This window comes from Catharus ustulatus, chromosome 14, assembly GCF_009819885.2.
Source record: "Catharus ustulatus isolate bCatUst1 chromosome 14, bCatUst1.pri.v2, whole genome shotgun sequence".
Classification (NCBI taxonomy): Eukaryota; Metazoa; Chordata; class Aves; order Passeriformes; family Turdidae; genus Catharus; species Catharus ustulatus.
The window spans coordinates 7,658,690-7,677,300 of record NC_046234.1 but is presented as its reverse complement, the minus strand read 5'-3'; the positions used below and the strand labels follow the sequence as shown (position 1 = coordinate 7,677,300).

The 18,611-nt window shown below is 51.3% G+C and overlaps 1 protein-coding gene across 1 annotated transcript in view; it reads left to right on the top strand.

Moving 5' to 3' along the window:
* ARHGEF9 (Cdc42 guanine nucleotide exchange factor 9) overlaps nucleotides 1-18,611 on the top strand; it is a 192,959-nt gene that overhangs the window by 3,457 nt on the left and 170,891 nt on the right. The window lies entirely within an intron of this gene.

Genomic DNA, 18,611 nt, shown 5'->3' with positions numbered 1-18,611 from the left:
CTTGGTGTGCCAGCTGCAAGTTTGCAGTTTGTGTGCTAAATCCAGCAGGAAGGGACTGAATTTGGCTGGTTGTGTTCCTTCCAGGAGGTCTCATGGAGGTGCTGGAGCATCCCCAGTGGTTCAGGATTGCTGCTAAGCCAGGCTCAGATGCCATCACCCATTGCCTGAGCTTTCTCCTTCTGCAGTAAATGCTGATCTCTCTGCATATCCAGAGTGATGGAGAACATGTGCAGAAATAACCAAATCTTGAAATCACCTTCCTGCTACTTCTCCCTTCTTCCCAGGCTTGTCTTCTCTCCTGGTTTCCCCCCTTTCTGCCCCTCAGGGGTACAGGCAGATGGAGAGTGGTGGCTGTGGCCGGATCATCACACTTGGCTCTGCCCCTCCTCCTTCTCAGGGCACTCCTTGCACTCCCCTGCTCCAGCCTGGGATCCTCCACCATTCATTCCTGCTTTGCTGTAGGAGCTTGTCCTTGGCTTTTCTCTGTGTTTGGGGCTGTGCTGATCCCTCATTCCAGGCAGAAGCTCCAACACTGGAGCATTTTGGCTGCAGTTGCTGCCCCTGGTGCCCGATGCCATCAGCAGCCCTGTCTTTGCTGCACTTGTGCCATCTTTCCAGGAGAGATGAGAGATTTCCTGCCCTGCTCAGGTTCACCCCAGCCTGCTCCACGCTGCTTTCCCAAGCGCTGCAGGATATGAAACATCCGTGAGAGAGAAGCCAGGTCCAGATGTTGCTGTGAGAATGGATTATCCACAGCCATTCCCAGCCTGGATGGCTTCTGTTCCAAGCCACTGGTGTGGTTTTTTCCCTGCTCCCCAGCCTGGGCTCGCTTGTGGTGCTTTCCCTGTTGTCAAAGGAGCATCCCAGCACGGGCAGGAGGCTGAGGAGCTGCCTTGGTGCCGTGTTCCAGAGCTTTCCCAGGGTGTTTTCTCCCAGGAGCTGGCGCGCGCCACCGCACAGGAAATTCTGGTTGCACCATTATTGTGGAGCCTATTGTTTGGGGCAAGGGCAGGATTCGGGCTTGCTCACATCCTCCAGTGTCTCGCTGTGCTGAAAGGATGTGGTGGGGTAGCCAGGGCTGCAGGAGGAGCACAAAGCTCCGAGCTGGTTTTGTGCAGAGTTCAAGCTTAGCCCAGAAAAACCCGCCCCTCTGGTTTTTCTTGGGAAACCTCGGGGTTAAGGAAAACTTGGAGTAAGGATTAAGCAGGGCACAGTCCTTTGGTGCAGTTTTGCTGCTTCTGTCTGTGGATGGTGTGTGGTGGGCACCTTGTGTAGCCAGGTGGGATGGAGCAGACACACCTTGAGGGATGTAAAATCAGGGTTTGGGGGATTCAGAACCCACCAGGTTCTCTGAGATGCCGGCACTGGTGGCCTGGATCTCAGGGGCTGTGTGTGTGGGCAGAGCACGTGGCAGCTCTGTTTTCACCTGCCACAGCCTCGTGGCGTGAGCAAGGCTGCCTGTTCACCTGGCTGTGCCTCAGTGTGTCATTGCAGTGTTGGAGTGAGCTGCTCTGCCTGTGCTTGCTTTCCCTTTGCCTTCCTCCCTTCGCTGATCTTTGTGGCTGTAGATGCTTGGCAGTGATAGCTGCCTTTCCCAGGCTGGGCTCTGTGGGTTGCAAAAGCTGCTCCTCACTCACCCTGTGAGCCACAGCTCCTTTTGGGAGCCTGGGATGTTCTGGCAGCAGGATCTGAAAGCTTTGCTCCCAAACTGTGTGGGGATGGCTGCAACCCTCCTTGGGTTTTTCATTCGCTTTTGGCCACCATCCCAAAAGAGGGAAATCACCAAACCAAGGCAGGCGTTAGGAGTGAAGCTGCATTTGTGCCATTCCTGCAGTGCCACAAACCAGGGCAGAATTCAGCTTGGACCTTTAGATGCTTTTCCCTGAGCTTTTGCTGCCCCAGCAGAGCCCTGGGCAGGGTGAGGCTGTGCTGGCTTTGTGGAGCAGCCCTGAGCTGGCATGGACAGGGAGCCAAGCGGCTTCTGTGCCGTGCCTGTGCTGCCACGTGCCTGGCAGAGGCTCGGGGAGCCTGGCAGCAGCTGAGCTGTGCTGTCCCTCAGCTGAACAAGCCACACTGGCACTGGCTGTGCCTCATCTGCTGCTGCTCTCAGGCTGGCACAGGGCACCAGCTGATGCCCTCCTGCTGCCACTGGGCTGGCATTGTCTGCCAGGGGCCTCCCGCACACTCAGGGCTTGTTTGAGAGGACCATTAATCAGTTTAAAGCTGCCCCGTGGTTGTGAGAAGTGCTATTGTGTGAGGGAACAGCAGCACCCATGTGGGCTGTCCCCAGCACGGGACCTGTGTCGCTGGAGGGGGAGGTCACACATCCTGGTGGCCACAGAACTGTTGGAACCCTGTGCCTGGCAGTTTGGAGCTTTCTGTGCTTTCTGGCACTGACCCCAAAGGAGCACTGCTTTTGTGTTGAGGCCTTGGAGAAGGCTTCCAAATTTGAGTGATTGAGTTGGAATCACTGGTGTGCAGTTTGTGTAGAAGTGTGTGATTTCACATGGTGAAGGGTTTGGAATTTGGGGTTTTAGAATACAGTAATAGGTATGGGACAAAATGGGGATTCTGGGACTTGGTTTCTTCTTCCTTCTTGTTCCTTCTTCTCAATTTCAGGTAGTATATTTTGGTTGGATAGAAAATCCTGCAGGTGACAGGTGTTTGGTCCTTGGGTCTGAAGTATAAATAATCTAGATGTTAGCTTTTAATTGGACTGTTTACCTTTAAAAGACCTTGTAACTAGCTAGATACATCTCCATTTTGCGCTTTTAGCTTGTTAGCTAGAAGTACTGTAGCGCTCACTGTACTATGGATAAGAATTAAAAACCAACCCAGTATGAACATGAAACTTTGTCTCTCTTGCTTTCAATCTCAACTCTGACTGAGGGCAGAGTCAAAAAGAAGACAAACACTACCACAGAACTCCTGGGCTGGAGCTTTGGCTGGGTGCTTGGGGCAGGGATGGCCCCAGGGTCCTGTCTGAACCTGGCAGTGCAGCTGAGACTGAGAGGAGGAGGAAGAGGAGGCTGAGAGCATTCTTCACGTGTTTGAGCTGTGCAAGGTGTTGGGTTTGCACTGGAAGGGCAAAGCCCATCAGACAACGCCAGGGTCTGTTCCATTTTCCCATCCCTCCCATGCACTGTAGGGAGCTGGGCAGTGTTCCTGGATGCAGAGCATGTCCTGAACCGGGTTTCCATGCCTTGTGCTGGAGCTGGGAAAGGCTCTGGGAGCTGAGAGAACAGGGGAGCCACACTGAGCATCAGCTCAGGGATCATGGGAAAAGCTGGGAGAGGCTCAGGGTGGTGTCTTGGCATTTCCACAGTGTGCTCTGTGCCCCATGGTGTGGATGATGCCAGCAAGGTTAGCACAGCCTCATGGTGTGGGCAATGCCCATGGTGTGGGTGATGCCAACAGGATGAACATGGCCCCATGGTGTGGGTGATGCCCACAATGTGGGTGATGCCAGCAGCCTCAGTGTGGCCCCATGGTGTGAGTGATGCTCAGGGTGACTCCATGATGTGGGTGATGCCAGCAGGGTGAGCATGGCCTTTTGGTGTAGGTGATGCCCATGGGGTCAGTGATGCCAGCAGGCTGAGGATGGTCCTGTGGTGTGGGTGATGCCCATGGTGTGGGTGATGCCAGCAGCCTCACTGTGGCCCTGTGGTGTGGCAATCCTGGGCATGGCCAGGGTGGGTTCCTGGGAGCCCACCTGAGCCTGGGAGATGCATTCTGCACCCTCTGCTCTCTCTTCTCTGTGTTTTCCAGGGAGATTTCACACACCACTGCCTGATGAGTTGGCTTTATGTGGTGTAAGTCCTGCCAAAACAATTTCTTCCTGTTATTGCTGCTCCAGTTTTAGAGGAGTGATAAGAACTTTTTGCAGGGACCTGGTTTCTCCCGGGGACTCTGCTGCTCTGAGCTGGGAACTTTGAGCAGCAGTTCCCAGGGTGACTTTCCCTCAGTCCTTGAGTTAAATTTTAGAGTTAGATTTAGTGAAATGATTTAATGATTTAAATGATTAGTCTCTGTAGGGTCCCTCCACAGCCAGATGGATCTGGTTCATTTTGGGTGATATTTCCTATTAATTATCTCTTCAGTTGCTCATGGAGGTTGTTCATGAAGGGCAAAGACCTTGAAGACAAGGTTTGTGTTAAAATGAAAGCTGAGGCAATGTGAGGCTGTGTTTGGGTATGGACTGGAGTTGTGGGACCATCCCAGGTCTCAGCCCTGGTGCCTTCAGTTGATTCCTTTGTCACATCATTTTGTTTCCATTCCTTCAAAGACAGATTTAAGGCCAGACCTTAAATATTCCAATGAGAATGAGGGTGGATCTTAAACCCCCTTCTGCTTGGTTTTTAATTTGTTTTGGGTGAACAAACTGAATATAAAACAGAGCCGCCAGAAATACAGAATCCTAGAACAGTTTGGGTTGGAAGGGACCTTAAAGAACATATTGTTCCAAGCCCTGGATGGGCAGGAACAGCTTCCTCTGGAAGGTTTGTAGGGCTGTGCCAGGCAGTGCTGGATCAGCTGGAGGGAGTTACAATAAAGGAATCATTCCGGGTTTCCCGGTGGCAAACAGAGCTGGGAGGGCTCTGGCTGCTGCTGAACAATCGGGATTGAGAGGGCTGCCCTCCTCAGGGAGGGCTGCTGGGAGGAAGGAAAAACACAAAAAAAGGCATTGAGTCACTGGGGTGAGGTGCTGCCCCTCTGCTCGGGGTGGCAGGGATGTCCCAGCACCTCAGGTGTGCAGAGCAGGGCTGGAGGGTGAGAGAAATGGGGGCACAAAAGCCCCTTGAAAATGCAAATATTTGAGCTGTGAGGATGCTGGAGGGAGCTGAGCTCCTCAGCTGGGCTGGCACAGGGGCCTTTGGCCAGGTTTGATGCTGGGAATTGTGTAAATGTGTTGGTGCTTGCAAACAGGGATCCTGCAGAAGGGATCTGCTGCAGCAGGAGCCAAATCTTCACTTCTGACCCTTCAGGGGTTGATGCTTTCTCACTCTAGGAAGCAGCAGCAGTGCCTGGAATTCTCCAAGGGCAGGAATTCCTCTGTGCCCTCTCTCTGGTCCATAATTGGTCCCTGTGACTTCTTGCCATAATAATTAAAGCCAAGTATTTAAATAAACTTTTGTAAAGATAGTGAGTTGCATTAGGTAGAAATATTTGTATAAAATGGAAGTAAATAAATGACATAACCCAGCCCATGTTTGACACAGCTAGAAGCACCTTTCTCCAAGACACAGATTATTCCATAATTGCTCCTTAATGAAGTGCTTGCATCTCCTCTGAAGGGTTTGCCCTTGTCCAGAACACAGGAGGAAGCAGCAGGTTCTATGGAAGTTTTATTATCATGTTTGTACTCCTTAAAACCCCTCTGTGGTCAGTGGGTTTTGCAGCCATAAAGGATGAGGGCAATGCCCCAAAAAAGCTCTGTAGGAAATACAGGGAGTCTGTTCCTGCACTCCAGGCTGGAACATCATCCATAATGACTCTGTAATCTTTGCAGGCACCTTGCTTTGATTGCTGGAAAGTCTCACCTTTATTTACAGCTACAGTGTAAATGTGTTAATTAAGACAGTTTGAAAAAGAAGAATTTTTTTTTTTGGGAAGAGCTTTACTGCAGGGTGCTGGAGGATAACTCCATGGAACGTGGATTGATTGCTGGATGCTCCTTGAGGCTCTGCTCAGAAGATCCAAAGCATTGCTGCCCTCAAACACACAAAAGGAGCTGCAGCTCTGGCTGGAAGCAGGAAGGAGCCCTGATTTAGGTGGTGTTGGAGACCTTCCCTGCCTCTTTCTGTCCCCTCTGCTGCCTTGGGATAACACATGGCAAGAATGAATACTGAGATCCCTCATTTCAGTTTGGTTTAGGCACATGTTGGCACGTGTCAGTGGGAAATCTGATGTTGGTGTTAAAGGCACAGCTTTCCCTGGGAGGTTTGGGGTGTCTGGGAGCATTTCCTGAGCCTGCAGGAGGGTTTCTGGACAAGGAACAATTTGGGATAGGATCTAGGCAAGCAGCCCTCAGAGCCTGCTGCTGATCTGCTCTTTTGCTGGTGGTAGAGCTGGGGTTTGCCCTCACATGGCTTAAATTGTGATTTCTAACTGTGGAGGTGTGGGGACAGCACATTTTGAGCTGGGTTTGTTCTGGTGGCTGTGGAGCTGCATTGCTGTAGAGATGGGTCAGAACTTTGTGTTCCTGAGTTGTTAGGGACCCACAAGGATCACAACCCTCAAAATCACCGTATAATAATATAATCACCATATAACCCAGCTCCCAGATGAGATGACTTAATTAATTTCTCTCTTCCTTTGCATTTTTTCTGCTTTGTACACCCAGGGGAAGGGCAGCTTGGGAGGGAAGTTCAGCACAGGCTTCTGCCAGGTTGGAAACAAATGAGACAAAGGTGGTGCCTTGACAAAGATTTCAGTGTGTTTCATTGATTTTCATTGTGTGCTTCATTCCTGACTCATTTCTGCCCTCCTGGACCTGTCCTGTGCCCCTGGGGGCTGTGGGGCAGAGGGTCACTGCCTGGACTGCCAGGCACCACCTGCCCTGTGCCAGGGATGGCTCCTTGCAGCCCTTCCCAACTGCTCCTTGTTTCAGGGAGATTATTTCTGGCATGCTCTGTCAGGTTTCTTGATTTTCTTGCTGCAGGTAGTTGTGAAACAGCAGCTGTTCTGCAAGTGCCACTGCTGGGCTGGCACTCTGTTGCCTGCTCCTGTGGGGAAGGGAGAGTGAATTAAGGATAGACAAGAAAAAAGGGATTAAACTCAATGGAAGATCCCTCTGGCTCTGTGGGAACTGAGCCTTGCTCAGGTTTTCTGCTGGACAAGCCCATGTTCTTGAATTTATTTTATTGTTTGAGCACGTCTGTTGTTTCCTCAGAAGGAAGAAGGGGTCACTTTTTCCACACTGCTGACGTGAGCTGTGAATCACAGCGCTTTTGGAAAGGTGCTGTCACTGGCACCAGTCACCTGTCAGAATATTTGCTGCCTTCTCCCCAAGTCCTGAGGTATTTTACAGCCTGTGTGCCAATGTTTGGGTATGAGCACAGCTCAGAATGCACTGCTGCTGCTTCTGGAGGGGGTGGGCAGGAAGAATTGCCTCCTTAAAGGTTTGGATTTGCAGGCAGTGCTGTAGCCTATGGATGGGAGGTGATTTTACTACAGGAAGGAAACGTGTCAGCACGTAGCAAAGATCCACACACGGCCTGGAAGCCAAGGGGGCTCTGCCTTGGTGCTGCAGCCACAAGAAAGGCACAGCTCTGGAGCGGCATGCAGAGAGCTGAGCAGGTTTTGGGGGTGCTGGCAGGGCTGGGGAGCTCCTGGGAGCTGGGGCTGGTCCTGCCCTGCCTGTGCAAGCACGTGGAGCCTGCATGGGAGCTCCTGCAGCAGCTGAGCAGGGTTTGAAACCCAGCACTGAAACCCTCCACAGGGTGCACATCCTTGCAGAACTCGTATCCTTGTCTTTCCCAAGGATTTGCAGCCTCATGCCCAGCTCCTGTGGAGTTTCAGGGCTTTCCAGAGCTGTGGAAGTGTGTCACTGCTGCCCAGCATTGCCTGAACACTGTCACCCATAAAGGATTTGGGTTTGTGTGACACGAGCTGGCAAATCAAGATGTTGTTTTTTGCCTGATGGCAATGTTTGGATATCCACGCTGTGCAATTTCCTGCAGAAACTGGATATTGCCTGCACGTGTTCCCAGACTGTTTGTGTTATAAAGCCTGGGTGAAGCTGCAGGTGTGCTGGGCTCATCCTTGATCTGCACCTCAGAGGGGATGGGCCCTTTCAGGGTGACTGGTGCTGTCCTCCCCTGCTTGTGGCTTTTGTGTGAACCTTTGCCACACATGGCAATGAATTGCTGTTGAAAAGGAGTCATTGGAGGGACTGTAGAATATACAGAATATAGAAAACTGTGAAATAGGTGCCTAATACTCAGAGCACAATCCCCAGCTCTTTGTTAAAAAGATTCAGGGTTTGACCCATAAATAAGGACAAAGGGAACCTTTAGCTGCTCCTGCTCTGCTGAGTTTGGATCCCTAAAGAAAAGAGGCTGGGCACCCTTGGGGAGGAGAGCAGGCTGGGTCTGTGGCCACCTGTGCCTGCACAGCTCCATCCCTGTGGCCAGGGGCAGATGAAAAGCTCGTCAGCAGTGATGCTAATTGGATGCAGTGCTGGCTCCCAGCAGAGCGTGGCTGGCTCGAGCAGGCCCTGGAGCGTGAGCAATGGGAGCCGACAGCTCCTTTTGCAGGGCAAAGCCACGCTGGGGACACCGTGCCTGGGCCAGACAGGGGCTGTGCTCTGTCCCTGCACCTCAGCCGGGTTGGTTTAGTGTCCTGTGGGATCATCCTGATGGGCTGGTGTTGATGGACAGCAGATTTGAAGCCTTGGGTTGGGAGGTGAGGGCCAGGCTGGGCTGCACAAATGCAGGATAACTCAGCAACAGCAGCACTGCCACCAAATTTGGGCTGCAGCCATTGCCCACCCACCCCTGGTTCCTGCAGAGCAGCTCTCTGGGCCAGCCTGGGCTCAGCCTGTGCTGCTGGCTGCTGTGCAGGGGCTCTGGATGCACATCAGGGTGATTTTTTGGTTGTTGCTGTTGAGGGGGAAAGCAGCACAGAGGTACCAGCCTTGTGACTTTTGAGTGTTCTCATCAACCTTGTGAGGGAAAAGTAAGGTGCAGGTAGGTGTCTAAGCACTAAAAGTTCTCTGTGTGAGCCCTAAAAGTACTTTTTGGGGTGAAAAACCCCAACCTGAGAGCACTGTGATTTTCTAGAAACACCAGCGTAGTTTTTTCTTGTGCCTAAAAGCAATTTAGTGTAAGGCCACCAACCTTCCTGAGCTGGATATCCCAGAATGCTGCCATGGACAGCAGGTGTCATTGGCCTGTTTGGGACATCACACCTTCCAACAGCCAGCAGCTGGGTTGGTTTTATGGACAAACAATAGAAAAGGTAGAAAAAAATAGAAAAGCAGAAGATTCTTCAAGGAATTGTTTGCTGCTGAGGGCAAAGACATTTGTACATTTGATACCTAAAGTGAGACTTGTCACCAATTTCAGAGCAGGGTGGTGAGATACCTCACCTGGTACTCAGAAGGTTGTGCTTGATGAGTTGGGTTTTCCACAGTGCTTGGGGGGTTGAGATCCAGCCCTGTGCTCGTGTGGCTGTGTCCAGTGCTCTGGGGAAAGGGGAAAGAACAGGGTAAATTCCACCCCTGCAGCTACCTGAGAGGAACAGGTCACTTGGGAGCTGTTTGGAGTAGAAATAGGGCTGGAAGTGAGGCAGTGAGGTGGAGGTAAGGTGTTCTTTGACATCATCAGGGAGTTGCTGAGTTACCTGCTGAAATAATCCTTGGAAATGTTGGAGCAGAACGGGTTGCTGCCTGTGCTCTGAGTCTCTGCATGTGAATTTGGGGCTGTTGTTTGCACTCAGCTCTTTGTTTCTAATCCTGATCTGAATGTGCTGAACCTACATTAGCACAGAATCCCTGATTGGGAGGTCTGTGGCTATGGCAGTACCCTCCAAACGTGACCCTCCTCTCCTCATCTGCCGTGTAAGGTGGCACTCCTTTTCTCCAGTAGTAATTCCATGTCAAAGAGGAAATATAAATAAACTCCCCAAACAAAAGAAGCAAGGAAAAAATAATTCTTTCAAACATTTGAGCAGGAACAATAGGGTAGGATATGCACTCTCTGGGGAGAGGGCTAATGGCTGAAACCGATAGCACAGTGCTGCCGTGGTCTGTACCTAGCTCAGAGCTGGGCTCAGCGAGGATTATTTATAGAAAATGTTATGGCAGAAGCATGTGTGACCTGCAGGCTCCCAGCAAGGGGAAGAGCTTTCCTGTGCTGTCTCTGGGATACAATAGACAATTATTTAGACACTATCTTTGTCTCAAGATATAAACAATTAAACGCTGGCTACTGATTTCTGCTCTGATGTTCAGACCTTGCTTTCTTGCTTAGGGGTTTGTGGAGCAGGCAAGGATTTTTAATGTTAGGTTCCTGAGGCATCTCTACCAAACTGACTAGTTGGGAATGCACAATAATGTCACAAGCACCACGAAACTGTTGCTTCCCAAAGGCTGGCAGCCTTTGGCTCAGTGTTGTTCAGCTGACATGAATGGGGTGTGGATGGGTGTAGACCCCTGAACCTGCCTGTTCTATTGTTTTGGCTCATCCCTGTGGTAATAAAGTACCTACAGCTGCAACTGAATAGTAATTAAATGTTCTTACATATAATTAACTACTTTCAACTGACTACTGAACAGCTTAAATAATCTACATGTAATGGCAGATATTTTGGTGTTGGAATGGTGACAGTTGGTGCCAAATCGCTGGAGAAGTAAGAGCTGTTAAAACAACCTGTGCAGCCTTCCTCAGGCTCCCTCCTTTTCCTGGGGGTCCCTGTCCACCCCGGGTGCCAATTCCCAAAGGATTCTTTTGGATCTCTTCAGGACTCACCTCAGGTTTATTTTCTGTAGCGCAGAAAAATTTAGAATTGCAAAAAAAAGGGAAATGTGGAGGAGTGTGCAAGGGGTGATGCTGCCGTGGTTCGGTGGGCAGAGGGTGAATGTGCACCTGCAGTTCCTGGGTCAGCAGTGGGAGTCTGGAGGAACATTTAGCACAGCTGCAGTGCCAGAGGTGTGTGAGGCTTGGTCTGAAATCCACCTTGAGCAAGAACTGATCTGATCGTTCCAGTTGTATTCCAGGGATTTTGTGTGTTTTTATCTCAAGTTTCTCCTGCTTGCTTTGCACAAGGAGCTGGCTGCTGGCTCTCTCCCTCCCTTCCCTGTGTGTATAAAGCTGCTCCTGGCTTGGTGGAAGGTTTTAGTGCTCTGTGTGCTGAGCTGGTGCCCTGTTCAGCTGCCTGGCACCTCCCTGCAGTGCCAGCCCACCTGCAGTGTGGGGCTGTAGGTTTGCAGTGAGCTGCTCCCTGCCTGGCAGCACCAGCACCAGCCCAGTTTGTCTGACAGATGCACTGGAGCAACTCTCCCTGGGCCGCAGGCAAAATGAGTCTCCTGCTCTAATTTCATTGTGTTTAGCCACTGCACAAACTTTAAAGCTCCCTGAAATGGGAAGGAAGTAATGTTTAAATTATACATGAGTGAACTGATTTACTCAGCCTGAAGTTTTGAGTTCCGTCCTTATAAATACAGGCTGGAGCTATCAGTCTGTGCATCCATCCGTCTGCCTGGGGAAGATTGAATTAGCAGGAGCACAAATGCAGAGCCAGGACTGTAAAAGCTTTGGCTTAAACCAGTGCAAACCATGTGGGGCAGATGCTGCTGCCACAGGGAGCGTGTCGTGTTTGCCTGGGGTTATCTTGTCTGGTAGTCTGCCCTTGGTGGTGGAGAATTGCTGCAGGGTCCCTTCTGCCACTGGCAAGTGGTGTAGTCGCCATCCCTGGAAATACTGAAAAAGTGTGGATGTGACACTTGGGGTTTAGTGGTGATGGTGCTGGGTTGATGGTTGGAATCAATCTTTGAGGTTTTTATCTCACCTTAATGATCCTGTGATTCTAAAGCTCAGTGTTTTGATAATGTCTGCCCACTCCCGACTGGGAAGGGATTCAGACTGCTCCCCTGTCTGCCTCCTGCTCCTAATGAAGGGCTTTAGCTTCCTGTGGAAGGGATTTTGCAGAGCCTGTGAAATGCTGGTTCAATTCTGGTCGCTTCCTACGGGCACTGGCCCCGCTCCTTGGGGAGCCCAGCGCCGGAAAGTCGTAACTGCACTCGCTGATGGCCTCAGATCCCTTTTGCAGATGTTTCACCCAGGTCTCTCCTTCCACCTCTATTGAAATAAATGAACAATCAAGCTGCAGCGCTGCCGTGCCTGGCCGGGGCCCAGCAGCAAACCGTCCTCCTTGACCCACAAACAGAGGATGGTGGATTTTTGTAGGGGCTGCAGTGGTTTGTGGGGTGGGGATCTGCCAGGTGGGCAGGGACTTGATCATCCCTGCATCCTCAGGGTGTGCCCTGTGAGCAAACACAGCTCTGCCCTCGGTCCTTGGATGCGGCAGCAGTGAGTCTGAAAGTCTGCGGAGACATAAACAGAAAGGGGGAGAAGTCACGATTCTCTCCATATTTGTTTGACCTAAATACACTGAAGTAACTGTACCCCCATGAAAGAGATAATTTCCTGACGCTGGAGAGCTCAACATCTGTTTCCTCCCATTTTTTTGCAGTGGTAGAACATGGTAACGGAAGAACTGGCGGGGTTTTCTTTCCTCTTTTTCTTTTGTATAGCAAGAGGCGCTGCATGCTTGGGCTAAATACACTCTCGGAAAGCAGACAGGTTTCTCTCAAGGGTTAGAGGATCATTTGTTCTCTATTTTCTCTCCTTCCTGCCTCCCCCCGCCCCTCCTGGAGAGGAGCGGATACAGCGAAGCCCAGGCAGGACTTCCTTAGCTGGGCCATGCCTTCTGGCAGGCTGCGCCGCATGCCCTCGCCCCGTCACCCCCTTCCCCGAGAAACAATGGCCAAAGGCTCCTTCTTGTTTGTTATTTTGGATCCTGCAGAGGAAGAGCCGAGTGGAAGATCGTGTCCCCGGGGGCCCTCGGTGCATTCCAGCTCCGGCGGCGCCTGGGCTGTGCCGGCCGCGGGCCTTTCGCTCCAACCGGGTGCTGCTGGGGGGACGCTGGGTTTGGAAACAAATGTGGCACTGCTGGGAGGTGAGGAGGGGGATGGAGAGCCCTGGAGGGGTGTCTGAGTCATTGCTCCACAGTGAGTGCAAATCCTGTCCTTGGAACATCCAGCGCGGTGCAGGAGGAGCTGGGCTTTGGTACCGACTGTTCTGGCATCATTTGGACCCCCCAGCTTCTCCTTTGCGTGAGCCTCAGCTCACGTCCCTGGCTCCAAAACCCTCCAGGATGGCCTTGGGTCTCTGCAGGTGCTTTGAGGCAGTGGCTCTGTGGTGCAGAGCACGTTTCTGGCACGTGATGCTGTCTAGGCTGCCCCAAGGGCAACCCCACCACCAATTTCCTCTTTGTTCCCTTCAAAGGTTTGTTGTTTCTCAGGGCCCCAGTCAAAATAGTTCTTCTGTGTCACTTGGTGAAAGGATTGACCATTTGCCTGGAACCAGGAGTATGTCTGCTCCAGGATCCCACAACACCAAGGGATCCTGGAGTCACAGAATGGTTTGGGTTGGAAGGAACCTTTGAAATATTTTTGTTCCACCCTCTGGACAGGATCACCTTCCACTATCCTAGGTTGCCATAAACCCCGTCCAACCTGGCCTTGGGCACTTCCAGGGATGCAGGGGCAGTTACAGCTTCTCTGGGCAACCTCTGCCAGTGCCCTCCTAGTGCTTCAGAGCACTAAATATATATTTTTGAAAAGTTTCTTCTGCTTGTTGCCCAAAACCTGCAGTGATCTGAAGATTTCAGGGGTGGCTTGGTACCTGCCTGGCAAACAGCTGTGTGCTGTGAAATGAGCAGTTTCTTTCCATTGTTGGGGTCTCTTGAACCTGGATCAGGCCTTTCCTAATCAATGCTTCCTTTCTAGCAGGTCTTGCTACCCTGCTGCCTTTGGTGTTGTGGTTGAGCCTGGTTTAACAGCCTGGCTTTGCTCTGCTTGAGGATAACTTGTAGGGCAGCTCAGCAGCAGGAGATTGCCCATGGGAAGTGTCACTCTCTGAGGGGTGGCTTGTGACAGCCCTGATTGCTTGGGCCTGATTCAGTGTCCCTTAAGTCTATGAGCACTGTCAACTTCAGTAGGTGTTCCTGCACCCCTGCTGTTATTTCTGCTGGATGGCTGCTGCTAAATCACACTGAAAAGGAGCAAAATTGCTCTCACTCCCACCTGTATGATGCAGGAAGAGGCTGTTGCCAAGGGAATGTTGTGCAATCTTTCTTTCTTAGAGATTGGGATAGTGCAAAAAATATGGGAAGAATTTGGAGGGGGAATCGTGGCTGTAGATACAGATGTTTGTGTAACACACCTGGTGCCCTTGGCTGGGGATTTTATTAATCTCAGTTTATTCATCCCCCTCAGTGACCTGGAAAGGAAAGTGAATTTTCAGAATGAAGAGTTGCTGCTTTTTTTAGAAAATCAGGACAAGGCAGGGACCCACACAACACTGGAGCTGTTGGCAGTGTTTGCTTGATAGCTGGATAAAACCATCTTCCCCTCCAGTGAGATTCTGTGTGTTTTGGAGAGCAAACACACGAGCCTTTGGTCTCTAAACCTGGCTGAGCCACCCTCCTTGGGCTCAGGTAATCTGAGGGCAGGGAAGAGGCGGAAGGGAATTGTGATTTCTGTGGTTAAAGCCCTGCTTTAAGTGATGATAGTCCCAGCTCAGCTGCTGGGTGGTAACTTGCTGTGACTTGACATCTGCAGCTCAAGGAGGGGAAAAATAAACATGTGGTTGACAAGTGGTGTAGTTTTCTGACTAATAGCTGTTCCCAAAGCGTTTCTTCAAAACATCTTTCCCCTGCACCCCAGAGAGGTGAGCAATGGTTCATCAGACACTCTCAGGGCTGCTGTCTTCTGTACTCAGATTTTATTTTGTCATGATGGGCCTAAATGCCCTTAAGGCTGTGTGGTTTGGTTGGTAAAGCCACCTTTTCCCTGCTTGGCTGACGGGAAGCGCAGGTTTCCCCCGGGCAGCTGCTGCAGGTGTTGGCATGGTGGCTCCAGCAGAGAGTGGAGAGTAGCAGATTTTGGCTCCTGCTCAGGGAGGACTGAGGGAAGCTGGCTGGAATTTGCCTCAGTGGTGGGAGGCTTTGCTCTGGGTGAGGCAGTGCCAGTCCTGGGGCTGGAGCTGGCTCAAGGGCAGTGCTGAGGCTGTGGGCACTGAGGAAGTTGTGCCAGGGTCAGCCTTGGTTTTGATGCCTGAAGTTTCAGCTTTTATATTTTCCAGACTCTGTACTGCATTAGTTTGTAACTCTGAACTTCACAGAAAGTGTTAGCAAGTTCTCCCAGCTCAGTCACACAAAACAATCCTTTTCCAGCCCCAGGACCAAGGACATTGCTGCAGCTTCAGCCCCAAAAAGTGCAAACAGCAGGGAATTTGGGAGAGAATCTGGGAGGGTGGGACTGCAGAACCTGGAGCTGGAATTGGACAATGAACCCCAATGTGGAAATGAACCAAAACTGATAAAAGGGTGAAAACTTCTGACTCAGGGTCCATCTTGGGTGTAGCCACAGCCAGGCTCTTGTACTGCCCAAGGTGAATCCTTTGAAGACTTTTTAATAACTCCCTGCTTTATTCCTTTAGCCTTGTCCAGCCTCTGTTCCAGGGAGCCTCTCCAGGCAGCAGTTTCAGTGTGTGCAGTCCTGCAGGTGTGTCTGGGGGGAATTCAAACACCAACAAGGGGGTTTTGAAGATGAAGAGAGGTTCAGGTGGGGCTGTGGTGGAAGGGGAGATGGAGAGAAAACCAAACACTGGTCACAGAATGGGTCATTTCAATTTCAGGAGATCTTTACAAACCGCCACATTCTCCTCTCTGCTTTGAGTGCTTGGATCTGGCTTCATGGTGACAGCTCTAATTTACATCTGCTTTAAAGCTGCTTTAAGAAGAAATAATACAACCGCCTATATTTAATTTTAAAGCCACCCATGTGCCCTGTGATTCTGGATTCTGTTGCTTCTCTGGGGAGGGCTGTGCAGGATCTGTCCCTTGTTATGGGCTCTTTTTTGCTGCCACATGAGGAACAGCCTGTTTTCTCTGTGCTAGCATCCCTCCAAAGACTTCACAGGCAAGCCTCTTCCCTTTGAATCTTCTTTCCTCATGGAGGATCCACCCAGCCAAAAACAATAAAGCATAAAACTGGAAAGAGAAAACAAACAAAAAAAGAGGATTGTAATTTCTGTCTTTTGCTGCCAGTTGGCTGCACGACTTGAAACAACTGAAGTGCTTTTCCCCCTCCCAACTCCTTCCAACCCATTCCAATGTGTTAGTCCTTAAGTTGCAGCAGGAATGTCTGGGAATAACTTGCATCCCAAAGTGACAGCCTGAGAAATGAGGAGCTGGTCTCCTCCTCAGGCACCAGATGGAGGAACTGTCCTGCTCAACCCTTGGTTTTTTGGGAACAAAAGTTTCTGTGCTCTCTGCAGGGACCTATGACAATGCAGCTCCTGCATGAATTTCTGCTACAGGGTTTAAATGGAGGCAGGTGGTGCTGAGGCCCCAAAAGTGCCTGGGGAAGGAAGGAGGTTGTTTAAACCTCCCTGGTGGTGGGTACAAGAGGCTGAGTGAAGAGAGGGCTAAAGCAGAGCAGGGCAGTGTGTGGAGCATCATCTCTGTGCTTGGGTAACTCTGGGGTGTAACTGGAGGTACCCACTGAGCAGTGGGGTGTGTTTGTCAGTGTGTGGCTGGGCTGGGGAGCTATGGGGTGTATTTGGCAGTGAACTTTGGGGCATGTAATTGTGGGGTGTATTTGGCTGTATCCAGTGATGCTGTGCAAACATTTTCTGTATTTGTCAGTGTACATTTGGGATGTGTAATTGTGGGGGGTATTTGCTCTGTACTATCAGGTTGTATAACCGTGGGGTGTGCTTGGCTGTATCCAGTGATGCTGTGTAACCGTGAGGTGTATTTGGCAGTATGCATTTAGGGTGTGTAATTGTGGGATGTATTTGGTTGTATCCTTCAGGATGTGCAACTGAGTAGGGTGTATTTGGCAGTGTACATTTAGGGTATGTAATTTTGGGGTTTTACTTGCATGTATCCAGTGATGCTGTGTAGCTCTGGCAGTGCACATTTAGGCTGTGTCACCATGGGGTGTGTTTGAATCTATACTATCAGGTTGTGTAATTTTGGGGTGTACTTGCCTATATTCCATCAGGTTGTGTCACCCTGGGATGTATTTGGCAGTGTATACTTAGGCTGTGTGTATTTTGAGTGTATTTGGCAGTGCACATTTACACTGTGTGAATTTGGGGTGTATTTGACAGTGCACGTTTAGGCTGTGTCACCCTGGGGTGTGTTGGGCACAGCCGGTGCCGCCAGTGGCTCCACCATGGCCTAGGGCAGAGCCAGCAGCAGCACTGGCAGCACCTCACATGGCTAACAAAGGGCAAAAATGGCCAGGAGGAGTGATGGGGGCATAAAGAAAGGTGAGCAGCAGCTCAGTGAGCGCTGAGGTTGGTGAGGATGGCGAGGATGAGGGGCTGGATGATCCCTGAAGGAGCTGCGGCCTGTGCAGGTCTCACGCCCGAGCAGGTTCTCCTGAGGGGAATGGGGCCCGTGATGGCCCCACAGGGTGGGAATGGGACGGGTGATGACCCCACAGGGCAGGAATGGGGCCCGTGATGGCCCCACAGGGCAGGAGTGGGACGGGTGATGACCCCACAGGGCAGGAATGGGGCCCGTGATGGCCCCACAGGGCAGGAGTGGGACGGGTGATGGCCCCACAGGGCAGGAATGGGGCCCGTGACGGCCCCACAGAGCGGGAATGGGGCCCGTGATGGCCCCACAGAGCGGGAATGGGGCCCGTGATGGCCCCACAGGGCAGGAATGGGGCCCGTGATGGCCCCACAGGGCGTGAGTGGGACAGGTGATGGCCCTGTTGGCAGGAGTGGGACCCGTGATGGCCCCACAGGGCAGGAATGGGGCCCGTGATGGCCCCACAGGGCAGGAGTGGGACGGGTGATGGCCCCACAGGGCGGGAGTGGGACGGGTGATGGCCCTGTTGGCAGGAGTGGGACCCGTGATGGCCCCACAGGCAGGAGTGGGACCTTTGGAGGCTCTACGATGAGCAGGGGGATGTTCCTGGCAGCCTGTGGAGCTGATTCCTGTCAAAAATTGTAACCCGTGGAGGCCCCACACAGGAGCAAGTTCTCCTGACAGAACTGTGGCCTGTGAGGGCCCCACAGGAGCTGGGACAAGTATGAGAAGGAAGGACAGCTATGATGTCCCAGCCATTTCTCTCCCAGTTCCCAATCCTCCTGCAGCTCTTGCTGGGAGGTAGATCCCTCAGAAGATGGGGAAGTTGGGTGGGTGGGGGTAAGACACTGTGTTAGTTTTATCTTTGTTTTTCATTTTCCAGATCAGTTGGCGATAAATCAAATTGACAGGGATTGGAAAGGGATCGCTGCATTTTTATAGCAGCCCATCAACTTCTTCATCTTATTTCCCCCCTTGCCTTGGTTGGACAGCAGTGTCAGTGGACATCTGGCAGCCCACCACAGCAGCAAACACTCATTTATGCTACCCTAAGCACAGCTAGTGCCAAAAAAATGCTTGGCACAAGCCCTGTGGCAGGGCTCATGGAAAGCCAGATGACTGTTGTCCATAAAAAAGAGGGATGCTGGTTGTTTCTGTTGGCTGTGCTCTGCTTCCATGGTGCCTCTGCCGTCCATGGGGGTCTCACAACAAGACTTATCCCTTGTTGGAGGCAGACATGGTGGCAAGGTAGAAACAGGCTTTTTTAGCTGAATGCAAGGGTCAGGAGATGCCCATGCTGCCTTAATAACCTTAGTTTTAACAGAAACAGCGAGTTTAAATGTTTTTAGTAGATATGGGGACTGTTCACAGTGCTAGTATGGCTCTCCTGCTGCTTGGGGGAAAGTGGAGAATTTTTCCCTTGTGAAACCCATGTCTTGGGTCACTATTTCTTCCTCCTATGAGTAGGATTGGGAATGGAGGGAGTTTTTGAG